We start from the raw sequence: 14,627 nt of genomic DNA, 5'->3' as shown, positions 1-14,627 counted from the left end.
GTTAGAATTCAAGTTACAATTCAGGTTGAGGATTGGAGATTAGGCCTATCACTTTTATTCTGATTCTCTGCCACTCTGGAAACCATACTCCTACTCTGCTTCTCTGTGAGTAGGTAGGGTTCCGAAGGTATACTGTAGAAACAGCCTCTTCTCTTAAGTATGCTGAAAGCTGATTTCTAACTGAATACTGGAATATATAAGAATCCTGCTCTCCAATACTGAAACATCTATGGATATTTAAGTGTATATACTAAGAACAAGATTCTTACATATTTTAATGTGCTTGCTCAAAGACTTTCATCCTCTTGGATTTATTAGGTTGCAAAAAATAACATTTAGTATACACTCTTAGCTTCATACATTTTTAAGGCCAGAAGGGATCATTATGATTTTCTAGCCTGACCTCCGATGTAACACATGCCACAGAATTTCATGAACTGACTCCTAAAATCAAGTCCATATCTTGTAGTTGAGCTACAGCATATTTTGCACATTTTTTTCAGAAAGACATCCAGTCTTGATTTGAAGACTTCAAGTCATGTAGAAGGCACCAATCCCTTCGTAAGTTGTCCCAATGGTTAAATCAACCTCATTATTTAAAAACTGTGCCTTATTTTTAGCCTGAATTTATCTACCTTCAGCTTCTGTAAATGGAATTAGTATTTCAGTAATTGTCTCAAAAATGTTGCATATGGAGGTAATACCATCTCCCTATTCCTATTTAATATTCCTCTGTTTATACAAACACAATTACACTCGCCATCTTAGCCACAGCATTGTCCTAGGAGCTCATGTTCAGTTGGTTATCCACCAAGACTCTAAACTTTATCGTGAACTGCTTTACAGAATACAGTCCCCAACCGGGGAATGTGATCTAAACTCTTTGTTCCTAAATGTAGGACCTTGTACTTCATCACATAGTACACAAGAACACAGTGGCAATGTCACTTTCCTCATTTACCTCTTTTCTCCTAGGAGGCTTTCAAAAAAGTAAGAAAAAATTTAAGGTTAGTCAATGGTGAATGCGTCCCATTAAGCACTTCCAAAATCTTCCAGAGGCCAAATTTTCCATCAAAGAAAAAGACAGGGGAAACTAAAGGAATTTGAAAGGGACATACACAATTTTAAAAATTGCTTTTAAAAAAAGAGCTACCAAAAGTTTCAGGTCAGATCCCTCCTCCCAATTTGGGTGCGTTACTGGGTGATTGACCTCTTTAAGCCATTAATTACTTAATTATTAGTGATTAATTCCCTGCCTCCCAGCCTAAGGGGGCAGGACTAAGTAGGGTCAAGTGATAGTTTAATGGATACATTATATAAAATGGCTGAGAGATATCAGTCTGGGAGTGGAACTGCAAGCAGGAGGCCAGGTACCCCAGGTGAACTAGCCTGGGAGCTCAGTGCTCTATACTAGAGCAGGGAAAGATACACGGAACAGAACTCCAGTAGCGGCAGAGAATGGTACTCCAGGGGAACCGGCCTGGGAGGCCACATACTCTATCCCAGAACTAGAAAGACTAATCAAAAGTAGCCCAAAAGGTGGCCTGAAGAGAAATCTCTGGAAGGCTGAAGAACCTTCCTTTTTTGGGGGGGATTTTTACTTTGACTTTTGCTATCCTGAAAGGAGTTGTGTTTGTTTGTGGGTCAGCTGGAGGGCTAAATCACAACTCCAGCATAGACTAGTGTATGAAGAGATGAGGAGACAGGGAAGGAAATTGAGGGCTGGCAGTGCCCCACTCAACCAACAGAGTGCACTACGTGGCAGCCATGCCCTATCACACTGTGGATTTAGTCACATTTTTCTATTTTTAAAAGACATTTTTATCTCCCTGGTCTGCTGTATAAAAGACCCACACTGAAAGAGGAAAAACTGTACAAGATAAACAGTGAAACTGTTTAAAACACAAAATGTCATCACAATGCACAAAGTAAACAAACTGAATAAGTATAGGATTCTTAGATATTACGTGTAAAATTTGCAGGTAAATACATTTCCAGCAGAAATAAAACAAATGAATAGTGTCACTTTAATTAAGGCAATAATTAGGCAATAATGTCACTTTAATTAAGGCAATACTTTCTCCAAAGGTACTTGGGATTCAACATACAACTGACCCTCTAACTACAGAAGTGTTCTGCATACTGTATGTAAACAAGTCCATTTTTCTCTCCAGAGTGGATGCAATACAAACATGGAAGAGTAAAAGCACATTCTGAAAACAAAATGCACCATAATCTAGAAAGACGTCTACATAAAGGGTTGAAACAAATATTCTTTTTGACAACCTCTTCTATCTATCTCAGGTAACAGATAAACTCCAGTGGATGGGGTCTCTATATCTTGTTCTACAACACGATACCCTTAGGCAGAAACAGATTACACATATAAAGTCACCTAAGTTCTTGCTACATGACTAACAAGTATCTCTGCCACCGCTTCTCATAGTAGTCACCCTCATTGTGATGTAGTAAAGACTCATATTAACACAGATTAGCACACCACCCCCAAATACATAATGCTACATACATATCATCATACTTCTTCTGAGTCACCTTTTTCTCACTTATAATACACTGACAGAGTAGTTGAAATACAGTAAATGCAATAAGCATTCACAACTTCCTCTCTTTTAAACACTATGTGTGCACACAACATTGTAATTTGTGCTAATAGTGGACAATGTATTCATCAAGTGCTTTTACTGAAGGCAGTCTATTTAATGTGACTATGCCAAACAACAGCTACTGTCTCCATCTCTTGTCAAAACACCTCAAAGAACAGTTTCACTTAGTGTTGTGAATGTCTGTTATTAATAATGACAGATGAAGGGGTTAATTCTTCAAGGAGAAAAGTCTGAGAAAGGATTGGCTTTGGTTTTGGTGGGTCAACAATTATGTGGATCCACTAGCTATCCACTCCCTTGGTGGCCTGAAGCACAGCTTGTTCCCCTGCTGCAGCTGACTTGCTCTACAGGATAGCATGGAGGGGGTAGGACAGTTCTATCACGGTCTTCCTGCTCCTTCTGGGCCATAGTGTACCCCGAGATGCACTGACGGAGTGTCCCACCTATGGTCCCCAGAGTTCAAGGACTTCAACTGCCTCAGGCACTTTCCTTGAATGGGTATTACAAGGCAGTGGGAGATTTTTTGTCCTCCCCAATCCTTGTATCACACAAAGACCTGGCACAATCTGGCCCCTTATCTGTGAGCAAAAAAAAGCATGTTAATAAATAAATATGTAGAAGCGTCATGCTTGTTTGGTATCTGCTAGACCACCTATTAAACAAGTTGGCTGTTTAATGTGAGGCAATTTTGGATGGTTTCATTTTACTGTTCTTGATGGTGGTGCATATATCCATGTCTACTAGCCAACAACATGTTGCTATTAAAAAACTGTATTCTCCATTTACCACAGTCTAAATGTACAGAACAGATCAAGTTTTGACCTCTGATGCAACACAGGAATGCATGTCAGGATTGGAGATAAATATTAAAATGTTGCCTAGTAACTAGTACAATAGCTGACTGATTCATGGCTTAAATAGAACTTGGAGGCTTTAACATGTTTGGAGGCACACCCAGTTATAGAATGAGAATAATGAGCTCTTGTTCTCCTGTATCAAACAGGACACATTAAAAAATATTACATAGTCAAATATATATGGTCAACACAAAACAGATTGCATTTCCTTCAGAACAATATTGTTATTTCAGTATTATCACAACAATAAGATAAATGTTCAGAAGCAGGCAAAACAAACTGTGATCCAAGTGCTTATTATAAAGCGTAGTTTGCCTTCACTTACATCCAGGCAATCCCACTGATTTTAGGGATTTCAGTTATGGTTGTATATCTGAGGGCAAAATTTGGCCTGGTAGTACTGGTAAAGTTGTTGCTGCTTCTTCCTACCTGGGCTCTGTCATAGGCTCACTGTGTGGCCTCAGGCATGTTATTTAACCTCTTGTCTGACTGTCTGTAAAATGGGGACAACAATACCAACTTCCAAGGCTATTGTGAAGGTTAATTGGTTGATCAGTTAGTTAATATTTGAATTATGTTTTGAAGGTACAAAATGCTATGAGCTAAATTTTTCATTCCACCTGAACGGATGGAGGAGATGAAAACCTGGGTGATCACCCCAGCCACTTCCATCTCGCCTTCCCTGGACTCGTGGAAACCTTTCAGTGGGTGAGAAGGGGCCAAGAATAAGATCAGGAGACAGCTGCCCCACACAGCATTATCCCCTCCATAATCCTATGGGGATTCCCCAAAAAAGTTAATGCTTACTTAACACTATGCGCTTTTATACACACACACACACACACACACACACACACACACAATTACAACTGACTTCAGTTATGTCAATGGGGAGTTGCACATATGTAACCACGACACAAATTTGCCCCAAATTTGTTCAAAAGCTGTAAAAAATGTGGCACACTGGCAATGTAGATATGCAGGGGTTGAAATCTGAATGAAGTGCCATTAACCTGGAGCACTCGCTCATCGGGTTCTCTTAATTGCTAGTGTGGTTCCCTCCCCAAAATCAGCCACAAAGCAGATGTAACCCTATGTAATCATATGGATTACAAATATAACAAATTTTGATTCATTAGTCTCGGAAACAATTCAGGATTAATCCAGTCTCACACTGTCACTGCGGTTCTTGTATATTAACAACTAACAAGTCATTCCAATACATTTTAAAAACAGTGTAGAAAAATTATGCCTCTCTTAAACCTAAAACAAATTAGTTAATGAGTGAATACATACAAGTTCAGAGAACACTAGGGAAGTGATCTTGCCACTGTGTACACAGCATTGGTAAGACAACTACCAGAATACAGTGTTCAGCTCTGGTATACACACTTCAAGAAGGATGTGGAAATACCAGAGAGGGTTAAAAGGAGGACCACAATAATAATCCATGGGCTGGAAAATAAGTCTTTTGATGTGAGGTTTTAAGGAGCTCAACTTATTCAGTTAAACGTTGAGAAGTTGGAGGAGTTTTGATCATTGTGTATAGGTACTTACAGATGGAAGGCTATCTGAATGTGTTTTGGCAGGGATGGCTGGGGAAAGGGGAAGGATGGGGCAGTGTCCAGCCTTGCTGACAAAGTTATAACAAGAACCAATGGCTAAAAGCTGAACTTAGATAAATTCAACCTTCAAATAAGATGCAATTTCCTAGCAGTGAGGATTATTAAACATTGGGACAGCTTAAGTGGGGAGGTGGTGGACTAGCCATTACTTGGAGTCTTTAAAATGAGATTAGATCTCTTTCTAAAAGATATGCTTTAATACATCTTCAGGGAGAAAATCTATGGCTTGTGTGTGGTGGGGATTAGGCTGGATAGTTGTGGTGGTCCCTTCTGACTTTAGAATCCATGAATCTGAATCCCCTGTTCATTCCCTTCCTTCATGAGCCATGGGGAGACAGGATAGACTGTACTGCCCTCAACATACTTCTAAAACCTGCAGTTCTGCATTAAAACAGTGACTATAAATCTTATTTCATGCTTCAGGCCTTCAGCCAATCACCCGCAGGGGTCAGGAAGAATTTCCCCCCCTGCAGTGCACAATGGGACGGATGTATTCTGTGGGGCTGAATGGCTGTTTTCTTCTTCACCTTTCTCTGAAGCACCAGACGTTGGTCACAGCTGGAGACAGGACACTGGACAAGGTGGACCAGTGTTCCGAGTTGGTCCAGAGAATCCTCTTTCTAGATACATGGCTGGTGTGTCTTTCTTATATGTCCAGCATCCTGCTCACAAAACTAGGGATCTGGAAGGAATTTTCCTCCAGGTTAGACTGACAGGGAACTTGGGTTTGTTTGGGGTTGTTTTTTTTAAAATCTTTCTCTGAAGCATTGGGTGTGGTTTATAGGTTGGGATCATGTGAACATATCTTCCATCCCTGTGACACACAGTTTAGACTCCTAAGGACTGAAATACTTTAGTCTAACTAAAATCATTTGGCTTAAGATGGGGTATCTGGGTGAAATGTAATAGCCTGTATATACACGAGGTCATACTAGATGATCTAATAGTCCCCTGGCCTTAAACTGTATGAAACTAGGTTTTCTGAAATACATGCCCATCTATTTCAGAATTGTAATTACTGAACTATGGGGAAGTCTGTACATGGTTAAATACTCAAAACAGAAACTGATAGCATATAAAATTCAGAAATTTCAGACTAAGTACCTAAAGATTATGTAAATAAAAAAAAGTACCTATAGTATACTTCTGGCTTAAAGACTGCTTACCTTTGTGGGAATTTTTTCAGATGGGTACTATGTAGGAATAATCAACATGATTTTTTTTCTAACAGTTCCATTTGAATTAAAGTTACAGTCAGGCGTGTATCATTAAACCAAATGACTGACAAAAACAAACAAACAAACAAAAAAAAAACAAAAAACCTGCAAGAGCATAAGGCCCACCTATTATCTCTGTTTGACTTTACAAACCTTGTATGTTATAAACAAATCTTTTTATTTGTCCTGCTGATTACTGGGGAGATAATCCTAGAAAAGTGTAAAAATCACTGGAGGCAAAAAGTTAGTCTCTTTATTACTAACTGCTGGTTTTCTGCAGAAATCTTAGTGGACTTCTGCTAAAATCATACATGAAACGAATTCTGGCCCCAATTTAGCAAAGCACTTTAGTATGTGCTTATGTCCCATTAAAATCAATGGGACTTAAGCATGTGTTTAAAGTTAAGCAAGTACTTAAATTGCTTTGTGGAACAAGCTAAGTTTGCTAAATCATAACCTTACTGGGAAAATTCCTTAATAGAAATTAGATTTTGAATCTTCATATAAAAAGTATCCTAGACATATTTCCTGTGTTTATAATTCTACATAAACATTCATTATTAGCTCAACTAATAAACAGAAGACCTCCTTGTGAGAAAATCATCAATGTACCCATATAATTATTCATACAGAATTCCTTAAACCTTCCACAACTTGAAAGAGTTCACAAGAAAAATATTTTTAAATAAACTGAATCCCCTGCAGGCACTAAGAAAATCAGAAACTTGTTTGTTTTTTGAGACCAGAGCTCACAGTCAAGAATGTGAAGAATGAACTAAATATGGTGAGAGGTTTATTGCAGGGGTGGATGGGTGAGATTCTGTGGCCTGCATTGTGCAGGAGGTCAGACTAGATGATCATAATGGTCCCTTCTGACCTTAATATCTATGAATCTATGAATATGGTAGTTATAGTTCAATCTGCAGTGGGCTGTGGTTTATTATAGTAAACAACTCCAATAAGTAATTCAACTAAGCCCATAATTGAAGTTGCATTGAGACTACAGTATTCTCTTGTAACAAGAGAGGGTGAAAAATACAAAGGAGAAGTATGCACCAAGAACACTAGGTGGAGCCCAACAGGAGGATAAAACTGAAAGCACAAAAATGTCTAATCAGCAAATTCCATTCCTAGTTGTGAGCACTAGTTAGGAGTAGATATTACATCTGGCTAACTAACCCATACTATACGTGTATTACATGCATGATATTATAAACAAATGCAAATACGGTATTGTGCACATATTAGGTTCATGCTCTTACTCTGTTCTGAGCATCAAAAATTCAAATATTGAGAGTTATCTGTAGTGAATCATGCCAAGCAGATAAAGACTAAAAATAACCATTATGGTTACTAGTCCTGCATGATCAAGAATCTGTGCAGGACTGAGCTTGAAGAAGAATCTGTGGGCATTGTCATGACAAGGCCAAGATTAAAAACTTCCCTTTCCTGCAATTTTCACATCACAAAGAACGGTTTTTGAAATAGGTATCCTTTCAATATGGTAATTTTTCACTAAGTGAGATCTAGCATATTCTTTTTCTTATTCTAGCCTTTTTATTGGCGAATAAAAACAGATAAGGTCTAATTCTGACACTCTCTCTCATATACTGTACACACACACAAACACACACACACAGAACTTCCACTGAGTCTAGATCTCTCATGTTTCAGAGTAGCAGCCGTGTTAGTCTGTATTCGCAAAAAGAAAAGGAGTACTTGTGGCACCTTAGAGACTAACAAATTTATTAGAGCATAAGCTTTCGTGAGCTATGAAGTGAGCTGTAGCTCACGAAAGCTTATGCTCTAATAAATTTGTTAGTCTCTAAGGTGCCACAAGTACTCCTTTTCTTTTTAGATCTCTCATGTAATTCAAAGAGTTTTTGGCCAACACAGTAAATTAAGTCTGATTTTGTGGGTGCACAGATTTCGGTCCGACTCCAAGAACAAACTTTAAGGCCCATCCTGCAAAGATTTACACTTGTGTTCATCTTTACACACTATGAATAACCCCACTGAAGTTAATGGAACTACGGTGCATAAAATTAAGCACACACAGTAATCTTTCCAGCACTGGAGTCTAAGGTTGTACTTGTTAATAAAGGTTACTATTTCCTGTCAATGCAAATCTAGATTATTCTTTTAGAAAAGTGGTTAAACAAGAATTTTAAATGATCTGAATTACGGTATTTCACATGCATGTACTGCTAAATAAACAAATAATAATTTAGACATATAATAAGGTGAGATCTATAAGAACAGCTGCATTATGAAAGCTTTATGACAACTCTGAAATGACAACATTAAATTATTTGGTCTCTGTTCCACAAATGGGAACTCTGAATTGCAGAGTGTTTTGCATTAGGAACTGGAGTTTGAACAAATATGAACATTAAAACAGATGTTTGTAAAGAATTAGCTTTTTTTAGGATATTACATCTTTACAATAGTTTGAACTCTTCTTTCTGTATGTTATTCTTATTTTTTAGCATGTAAAAGTACTTTGGATTAGTTGTATATTTATGCAGTAGGTTATAATAACCAGTATATTCCTTCTTTTATAAAAGCTTTTCTGTAAGACATACTGCTTTTTCCCCCAAAACACATTATTTTATTCAAAAAACACCTTAGAAATAACAGATGGAAAAACCTGCTTCTAAAAATATTCAATTCTAAGAAAAACTGAAATTAAAGTATATTTCATCAGGTATTTTAAATAAGTTTGTGTGTCTGTATATACATCAGCTCTGTCAGAAATCTCAAATGGATGCCAGTAGCAAAAGTAAAAACAGGATACATTTGCATAATACTTTCTAAGTGGGTTTCAAAATACAATGAATCTAGAACTACAGAGAAAGAAGAATGATCTTTGTGGAGTAACTGAACAGACAGAGCGCATAATGAGTAAGAGCTATATTACGGAAAATCAGACCATGAAATACATTTCAGTAGAAGAGCCACAGGAAGCTAAAAATAAACTGGCTATTCAAGAAGGTCCCAATTTTTCAATCATATGATATGGACCTATAAAAGCAACAGTGATTCAAGTCAGGCAGCTGTAAAGGATGACAAAAGAGACAGAGAAATACTAATTGATGTCTATGGGCAGTGTGAATGCAACAACTGACATCAGCCTACATTCCAAGATACTAAAAATGATAAAGGAAGTAAACAAGACAAGTAAACATTTCTACATGAACTAAAGATTGATAAAGATATTTAAGGGTGTAAAATAGGTATGTCGTTATCTGTTTATAAAGAGTATTAGGAATTTCTTGAGTAACTTGAGTACCTTACTTAGCATTAGTTGATTTTAAATGCTTTAACTATATTAAGGCTGCTCAAGATAAAACTTAATTTATTTGGAAGCATTAGTTTGAGACTGATTTTTTTCTCCTTTCTGACCTCTGTCCAGGATCCAGGCTTGGAAAAGATCACTGGTCCATAAAGCATTTTTAAGGTACTGCTAAAGGTCTTCTAACTCTGTTATGTGATAACATATCAGACCGTAGCAATCAGAATTATATCATTTCTCTCTCTTGATTTCTTACATTTGGACTATAATTTTAATAAAATTACATTTCATTATTTTAGCAGCCAATAGAAGTTCTGCTATAGTTAAAGATTAACACTGTATCACATGAAAGCAGAGACGCTCAGCATTCAGATGGTATAAAACATTAGTTTTTATTCATCTGTGGTTTGTGAGGTATCACTTGATAAAACGTGACTGATTTCAAGTGGGGAAAATAAGCAAGCTGATTAATAGAATGATGGGATTTTAAACATCTCTCTCATGTCCTACCAACGCTATGTTTTGTGCCACTGGTGAAGTAGTGTTCCTGACATTTCATTTGAAGATTTTAGATCTTAAAACTGTCACAAAGGTTGCATTTGTTTTATTTTAAAATCCTGATTTTGAACCAATTACATAAAGCCCCAGAGCTTAAATCAGTGTAATTTATCTCCTTTAAAATTCTGACCATTTGGATTTTGAAAGAAGGTTTTTTGGTATATTTACAGTAAACATTATTCATTCAAATATAGAGGTAATATTGAATGAGGTACAATTTCAACATAAAATAGGTAGGTATAAGGTAGAGTAACCTGGCATAATTTAGAAACCAAGGCCTCAAATGCAGTTTTATATTAAAATAGAGGCAACCTATTTTAACGTCTTCTTACTTACTCCTTTTTGTATTTTGGATTATTCCTTTATGTTCCCTTGGATTCAGGGGACAAAATTCAAAAGATAATGTATAAATGCACTATGTGCCTAACCTGGTACACATTTGTATCCCCGGGATGTTGGAAAGAAGTTACACCAACTAACCTGTGAATTTAGCTTATTGCACTTAAATGACTTTCTAATCTTTTTGCTAAACAATCACAGGAGATACAAGGTACATAAATATGAAAAGCCTTACTGATCTGTATTAGTATGATCTTCCTTAGAGCAACCACATTTCCACAGCTAGGGTTGCCAGGCGTCCGGTTTGCAATCGGAATGCCTAGTCGAAGAGGGACCCTGGAGGTTCTGGTCAGCACCACTGACCAGGCCGTTAAAAGTGCGGTCGGCCACGCAGCGGGGCTAAGGCAGGCTCCCTGCCTGCCCTGGCTTTGCACAGCTCCCAGAAGCGGCCGGCATGTCCTGCGGCCCCTAGGCGCAGGGGCGATCAGAGAAGCTCTGTGCGCTGCTCCTGCCCCGAGCACCGGCTTTGCAGCTCCCTTTGGCCGGAAACCACGGCCAATAGGAGCTGCGGGGGTGGCGCCTGTGGGTGTGGGCAATGCACATCACGCGGAGCCACCTGGCCACCCCTGCACTAGGAGCTGGACATGCCAGCCACTCTCAGGAGCTGCGCAGAGCTAGGGCAGGCAGGGAACCTACCTTAGCCCCGCTGCACCGCCGACTGGGAGCCACCTGACATAAGCACTGCCCGGCTGGAGCCCGCACCCCGAGCCCCCTGCCCCGGGGGGCTCCTCCCGTACCTTAACTCCCTCCTTGAGCCTGCACCCCAAACCCCTGCCCCAGCCCTGAGTCCACACCCCAATCTCCTGCCTCAGTCCTGAGCCCTTCCCACACCTCAAACCCCTCATACCTGGCCCCACCCCGGAGCCCACACCCCCAGCCTGAGCCCACACCCAACCCCTCTGCCCACACTCTGAACCTCTCATTTTTGGCCTCACCCTGGAGCCCACACCCGCAGCCGGAGCCCTCAACCCCTCCTGCACCCTAACCCTCTGACCTAGTCCAGTGAAAGCGAGTGAGGGTGGGGGAGAGCAAGCGACAGAGGGAGGGGGATGGAGTGAGGGGGGCGGTATCTCGGGAAGGGGCAGGGCAGGGGTGTTCAGTTTTGTGCAATCAGAAAGTTGGCTCCCTATCCACAGTCCTGGTTTAAATTAAAAACAGAGGAAAGGGTTTTTTGTTTGTTTGTTTCTTTGAAGTATGTTTAACTCAGACCTAAACCAAAACATCAGTTGTATAGAAACTCTCACCCTACACCTCTTCTGTATGAAGACAGCTCCTGCTTAAAACTGCATTGTGATTACTGAAAGTACTCTGGAAGTAGTCCTGGAAAGCAAGCCAGCCTGTGCCTGATGTGAACTTCATCCTCTACTCTCAGTTTATGAATAATGCCTGTAAACCACTTCATTTCCACTAAGTGCTTGAAGTAGAATTAAAAATAAAATTGCATCACAGATCCAATTCTCCAAGAGACCGTTTTTCAGTATCAATTCCATTTGCGTTGTTTAATTGCAAAAGGTTTCTTTTGTCCTGTTGAAAGTTTACAACGTATTTCATTTTCAAATTTAATTCTTTGTGCATTTCACTCAAAGTATTACCTAGATTTCCTTGTCATTTTCATGAACAATGATTGTAAAAAAGTCTCAAAAAGCAGAGTGTGGCCACAAAGCATGCTGATCAATGTGTTACTTCTTAGGCTCAATCCACAGGAAGTATTCAGAATCAAAGCACATTTTAAAAGTGTTGAGTCATCCCTCTATAATTCCCTTGACTTCAATGGAGTTATCACATAGATCATTTCTTTTTATGCCCTAAGAGCCTAAGTCTGAACATCTTCAGGATACAATGCAAAACATTTATTTGGCCAAGCTACTGGGTAACAGTTCTGTTATGTCTTGCTTTGTGTTTTATTCTTGTAATAATTGTAATAGCTACTCTAGCTGTTACAGCAAAAACAGCTGTAGAAATCTGTAACAATAATAATAGTAACAGAATACCTGTAAATAACCCTCAATATCAAAGCAACTCTAAACATACACAGTCATATTTTCCACTTTTTTCTCCTGAAGTCCAGCTTCAATTAACATCTTACACCTGCAAGTATTGGAAATATCTGGTTTATATACAGTAAAGCAATTCTAATCCATGCAATAGCAAAAAAATCAGCGATTACCCCAGAATGTCACTGTGTGCTGCTATAAGAAGCAGGGTGGATAAAAATCAATGATCTTTTTAAAAAAAATTAAAAATCAGATTTTTTTTATTTAAATCAGATTTTGAGAGAAAAAAGCCTATCTAAAGATAAAGATACATTATAGCTCAAAGATATCTTATCGTGGAATAGGGATTATAAATTCTAATTCTATAGTATGAGACAATATATTCGTGTAATGTTTAAGAAAAGTTTTGTAAATGAGTTCCAATAGTTCTGGGATTAGGAACCCAATCTTATGGAGTTCCAGGGGCTTCTGTATAGATTATTTAGGTTAATCTTTCTATCTACCCAATGGGACTCAGTGCTCAGTCTAGAAGATTCCATCAGAGATGCTTAGTTTTGCAGTTCTCAAACTCTGGATTTATGTCTCCAGAGGTAACATGCTTGTTAACAGGAAAAATGTTTTAAATAATATATAGAGGTGAAAAATAAACAGACCTCAACTCTACTGTTCCTCTGCAAATTTGTGTACACAGAGTCAATCCCTTACCTCTCTCTAAAAGTGCAAAGTTTCAAAAAGTTCAACGAATAAAGATTGTTGGGGGTGAAATAGATCTGGACAAGGAGAAGAAGTCTGGAGATAAATGTGAGAAGCAAGGGACATATGCTTGTTTTGTTAAAATATTATATGTTTGCTGTTGAAGAAAAAAAATCCAGAATACTTAACTTTGTTTTTTCAGTTAAGTAAAAAATGTTGGTCTGGTGAGGTTCTCCTCCTAATGCAGCATGGCAAATATTAATGATTAACTGTTGAATTGAAGATAGTTCACCTCCCAATGACTTCATAAATATTGCTTCAATTAACTTTGGGAAATGAATAACTAAACAATCATTAATTTTCTGATATAGCTGTAAAACTAATCTGAAAAGTTTTCAAAACAAATCACTGTTTAAAAATGTATAGCGTATACCTTCTAAAAATGAAACCTACATCTATCTCTGAGTTGCGAGGAATACGTATTAAGATAATAATAACCAACAAGAATGCACTTTTATGTAGAAAACCATGATTAAATCGCGTCTTCCTGACTAGTGATTTAAATCAATTTGATTTAAATCAAATTCACCCTGATAAGAAGTAGCTAAATACTTACTTTATTTACAAAAAATATTACAGAAATGCTAGTTAACAACATCAAAATATTCAAAGTGCTTTCTGCATCAATGAATTGCAAACGGGAAAAATAATTTACTTTCAGGAAATAAGTGTGGATGGCCATCATGCATCATCTTAAATGCCACATTCAGTTGGGTTTGTGTCACTTAATCTGGAACACTGCTAAGGATTAGTACAAAAAGCCTGTAACATATCTCAAGGAGAAATGAAACAAAAATACTGTATTACAGAAAGATTTGAGCAGTCTGTAGAAGCCACAAGAAAGCCCACAGAATAAAACTGCACACATAACTAGACACCTTAAGATTTAGGTTCTAAGAGAAGTAATTTCCAACAATTCTAGCAAATCTGGCAAAATTCAGAACTGTCAGTTGGTGTTCACAAGAATCAGCAGAGATACTCTGACTCAAAGTGGGATGGGGGATGTTACCATTGAGGTAACAGGAACTGCACATGTGCTATGTGACAAAGACATCTGTTTACCAAAGATGAAAAATCAACAAGGCTTCAGAAGCCATGGTTATCTGCACAGAATTTAAAGAGAAAAATAGCCAACAAAATAAAGCGAAAAAAGGAAGCTACTTTTGCCACTTCTACAGTAACTGTATTAGCAACAACTGTGATTAGACATGGTATCATTAGCACAGTCCTAACATCATTAATTGTTATTAGAAGTGCTTCTTTGGAGTCATGCTTTAAAACCTTACAAATGATGTCCTGGAACAC

At 38.1% G+C, this 14,627-nt stretch overlaps 1 protein-coding gene across 1 annotated transcript in view; it reads right to left on the bottom strand.

Moving 5' to 3' along the window:
- Positions 1-14,627, bottom strand: part of CAST (calpastatin) — a 99,059-nt gene that overhangs the window by 54,776 nt on the left and 29,656 nt on the right.

The sequence above is a fragment of the Dermochelys coriacea genome, chromosome 5 (genome assembly GCF_009764565.3).
Source record: "Dermochelys coriacea isolate rDerCor1 chromosome 5, rDerCor1.pri.v4, whole genome shotgun sequence".
In the NCBI taxonomy this organism is placed as follows: domain Eukaryota; kingdom Metazoa; phylum Chordata; order Testudines; family Dermochelyidae; genus Dermochelys; species Dermochelys coriacea.
Note: the sequence above shows the minus strand (reverse complement) of the source record. Positions and strands in the feature narration are given on the sequence as shown.